At 38.9% G+C, this 4,757-nt stretch overlaps 1 pseudogene; it reads right to left on the reverse strand.

The window, feature by feature from the left end:
* Positions 1-1,006: 1,006 nt before the first annotated feature.
* Positions 1,007-1,364, reverse strand: LOC101109539 (small nuclear ribonucleoprotein Sm D3-like; annotated as a pseudogene).
* Positions 1,365-4,757: the final 3,393 nt, after the last annotated feature.

The following is a 4,757-nucleotide window of genomic DNA, read 5'->3' on the forward strand; positions in this document are numbered from 1 at the left end:
TATCCCATTCTTGCCAACACTTGCAATATTTTATTTCTATTATTGTTGTTATTATTACAACTATTAGAAATCACTACAAGTCTTGGCAAGGATCGGGAGAGATTGCTGAGGGGCTTCCCAGGTGGTGCTAGTGGTAAAGCATCCGCCTGCAATTCAGAAGACATAGGAGGTGTGGATTTGATACCTGAGTCAGAAGATCCCCTGGAGGAGGAAATAGCAACCCACTCCAGTATTCTTGCCTGGAGAATCCCATGGACAGAGAAGCCTGGCAGGCTACATAGGGTCAAAAAGAGTCAGAGATGACTGAGAATGCACACACTATATTTACAGCCACTCAAGTCGATGCCAAGTGGTATCTCATTGTCATTTTGATTTGCATTTCACTAATGATAAATGATGCTGAGAATTTTTTCATGTTCTTTTTGTCTATTTGTTTATATTTTTAAAAATATGTCTATTCAAGTCCTTGGCTTATTTTTTTCCAGTTTTATCAAGAAATAAGTGACATAAACTACTGTACAAATTTAAGTCATACAGCATGATAGTTTGATTTACATATGTTGTGAAATGATTATCACAATGGGTTCAGCTAACATTCATCTTCTCATATAGATATAATAAAAAAGAAAAGAAAGAGAAAGTATATTTCCCCCTTACGATAAGAACTCTTAGAACTTACTCTCTTAACAGTTTTCCTATGTGCCATACATCACTGTTGATTATAGTCATAATGTTATACATTACATACCTAGTCCTTATTTATCTTCTAGCTGGGATTTTTTACCTTTTGACAAATTTCATCTTTTTTTTTTTTTCAGGAAAAGCCCTTATTTATTTAGTTTAACACTGTCCCTGATCTAGAGAGAAAGATGTCAAAAAATCCCACAAAAATTGTAGGAAATACACATAAACAGGTATACCCCTCCTTCCCCCCATGACACCCAGAACCCACAAAACCGACAAGAAAAAATAAGGGCAAAGTTCTGCTCAACAGATAAATTTGTCTTTACTTCTGGAAGATGTTTCCATATCCTCTTTCTTTAGTAGCTACTTGAACCTTCAGAAAAGCAATTTTTCCCTGACCTGACCCAGAGCTTTGGTTTTTATTTTTCATGTTCTTTAACATTGGTGTATTTTTCAGCATGTTAGTAAAATCAGAATGTAGATTTTGTTGCCATGGATGTACACCTTTGTTCCAGCTATAGCACTAGGCTAGCTCTAGGCTGTGATGTTAAACATCTGCCTGTCCATGTTGTCTTTCACCTCAGTGAGCTTCTCCTGATACACCTCAATGGTATTTGTTTCACCTGTCACAATGTGGTCCTTGGCCCGTGTAGGGCTTTAATTGGCTAGCCAAAAGACATGCTGGAAAGAAGAGAATTGGGCTCTGGCATCCTCCAAATCCCTAATTGGCTTACTTTTCTATTTTGTTGTTGAGTTCTAAGAATTTTTTATATATTTTGGACATGGGTGTGTGTTCATGTGAACTCAGTGACTCAGTCATGTTCAACTCCTTGCAATACCATGGGCTGTAGCCTGCCAGGCTCCTCTGTCCATGAGATTCCCCAGGAAAGAATACTGGAATGGGTTATCATGCTCTCCTCCATAGCATCTTCTGGATCCTGGGATTGAACCTGTGTCTCCTTTGTCTCCGGCATTGCAGGTGGATTCTTTATTACTGAGCCACCCGGGAAGCCCCCTGCACCACCTGGGAAGTCTTATATCTTGAATAGTAGACCTTTTTAAAATATTTGATTTGAAAGTGTTTTCCATCAGCTTATAGGTCTCTTCATTTTCTTGAGGCAGCCAGAACTCTCATATATTACTGGTTGGAATGCAAAGCTGTACAACCATTTTCAAAGTAGTTTGTGACAGTCTTTTGCTGGTAAACAATTGCTGTATGACTCAACATTCTCATTCAGAGGACATTTTCCAAGATAAACAAAAACTTATTTCAACACAAAGACTTTTATGTGAATGCTCATAGAAGCACTATTCATAACTGTAAAGAACTAGAATTAAGGGAGTGTGCATCAAATAAGTGAAAGTTGCTCAGTCATGTCCAACTCTTTATGACCCCACAAACTGTACAGTTCATGGAATTCTCCAGGCCAGAATGCTGGAGTGTGTAGCCTTTCCCTTCTCTAGGGGATCTTCCCAACCTAGGAATCAAACCCAGGTCTCCCACATTGCAGGTGGATTCTTTACCAGCTGAGCCACAAGGAAAGCCCAAGAATACTGGAGTGGGTAGCCTATCCCTTCTTCAGTGGATCTTTCCAACATAAGAATCAAACCAGTGTCTCCTGCATTGCAGGCAGATTTTTTACCAATTGATCTATCAGGGAAGCCCTCATCAGATAAGGAACAGATATACAAAACTAGTTGTGCTCTATGCATATTATGGAATACTTAGCAATAAAAAGGGATCAACTATTGATACAGCAACAAAAATTGCGGAATCTCAATGTCATTCTATGTAATTGCCATCAGATTCAAATATATTAACTGTATTATTCTATGTATAAGGAATGTATTAAGTTTCCTAAAAGGCAAAGGAGGTAAGATTGATGGCAAAGCAACAAAGGAAAAAATTTCATATCAGTTTCTTGGACTTTGTGTAATTTTATACAATTTCTAAAATTTATCAAATAATATTGTTAAAATGAGTATATTTTATTTTATAAGTCATGTTCTTAATAAGTTTGGGAAAGTAAATGCCTTCTTATTTTAACCTAAAAATGAAGAGATAATTATATATATGTATGTTATATATAATTATATATTATATTATACTAGTGAAATATTTTATGTCTGAAACAGTAGTTTTGCTATAGAGAAGATGCTGTTTAATTTCAAATATAAATTACATTTTTAGGGAGAAGTCTTATAAATTATTTTTTGTCTTTATGTTTTTGCAAATATCAGTGTTTAGCTGTGGTTAAGTAGATATTTTTGCTTTAGGGGAAGGTACCAGAGGGCATAGTAGCACCTGTCAGATTTATATTATTAGCCCAATAATTAGGAGTACACCAAGCAGTGAAAAAAAAAATTTTTTTTAATTTTATTATTTCAATTCCTGTAACATTGTTAACCCTGTAAACGTCAAGAAATCATGCAACTCTGTGTCATAATCTTCTGAATATGCTAATCAAGAGTTATCCAAAAACTGAAGCAACCTTATTCATTAAGCATCACAAATAACATTTTTATGTTCCTTATTGCTAAAGTTTCTCATGTATTTTGTAACTAATTACAATCAAGTGTCTTCATCAGGGATGTTCTCCATAGATATTTTTCTGTCTAATAATCTCTTAGATTTCTATATATGCTGCTGCTGCTGCTGCTAAGTCGCTTCAGTTGTGTCCGACTCCGTGTGACGCCATAGACAGCAGCCAACCAGGCTCCCCCATCCCTGGGATTCTCCAGGCAAGAACACGAGTGGGTTGCCATTTCCTTCTCCAATGCGTGAAAGTGAAAAGTGAAAGTCAAGTCTCTCAGTAGTGTCCAACTCTTCGTGACCCCATGGACTGCAGTCTACCAGGCTCCTCCGCCCATGGGATTTTCCAGGCAAGAGTACTGGGTGGGGTGCCATTGCCGTCTCTACTATATATGATAGATACACTAAATCAGATCCATTTTTGTCCATTACTGGATTGGATTTTAAAGTCATATGTTGTTACTAGCTTTAATAATCCATCTTTAGTATGAGAAATTGGAGGAACTCAGTGGAATCAATAATAAAAACTCATTTAAAACTCTAGAGGTTTCTTGCATTGGTTTTGTAAGTTGCTTCAGTCATGTCCGACTCTTTGCAACCCTACAGACTGTAGCCCACCAGGCTCCTCTGTCCATGGGATTCTCTAGGCAAGAACACTGGACTCATTGGAAAAGACTCTGATGCTGGGAGGGATTGGGGGCAGGAGGAGAAGGGGATGACAGAGGATGAGATGGCTGGATGGCATCACTGACTCGATGGACATGAGTCTGAGTGACCTCCGGGAGTTGGTGATGGACAGGGAGGCCTGGCACTGCGTTTCATGGGGTCGCAAAGAGTCGGACACGACTGAGTGAATGAACTGAACTGAACTGAACTGAATATAGAACTTAGCAGGCATTGAAAAGTTGTAGTTTTCTGGGTATGTATCAGATGCAAGAGACACAGTTTTGATCCCTGGGCCAGAAAGATCCCCTGAAGTAAGAAACGGTAACCCATTCCAGTATTCTTGACTGGAAAATTCAATGGACAGAGATGCTTGGAGGGCTACAGTCCATGGGGCTGCAAAGAGTCATACACAACAGAGGACATCCTAATAATCAGATTTCCATTCTTCCAGCTACCCTTGGGCATTTGGGTTGGGCAAGATTTATTTTTCCTAAATTTTTCAAGAGGAGAGACCCTTCAGATTTAGAAAAAAATGTTCCCTTACGTGTGAAATCAAAGTAGCTAAAGTTTGTATGATAGGAACATCAGTTCAGTTCAGTTCAGTCACTCAGTCATGCCTCTTTGCAACCCCATGAATCACGGCAGGCCAGGCCTCCCTGTCCATCACCATCTCCCGGAGTTCACTGAAATTCATGTCCATTGAGTTGGTGATGCCATCCAGCCATCTCATCCTCTGTCATCCCCTTCTCCTTCTGCCCCCAATTCCTCCCAGCATCAGAGTCTTTTCCAATGAGTCAACTCTTCACATGAGGTGGCCAAAGTACTGGAATTTAAGCTTCAGCATCGTTCCCTCCAAAGAAATCCCAGGGCTGAT

The sequence above is a fragment of the Ovis aries genome, chromosome 6 (assembly GCF_016772045.2).
Source record: "Ovis aries strain OAR_USU_Benz2616 breed Rambouillet chromosome 6, ARS-UI_Ramb_v3.0, whole genome shotgun sequence".
NCBI classification, from domain to species: Eukaryota; Metazoa; Chordata; class Mammalia; order Artiodactyla; family Bovidae; genus Ovis; species Ovis aries.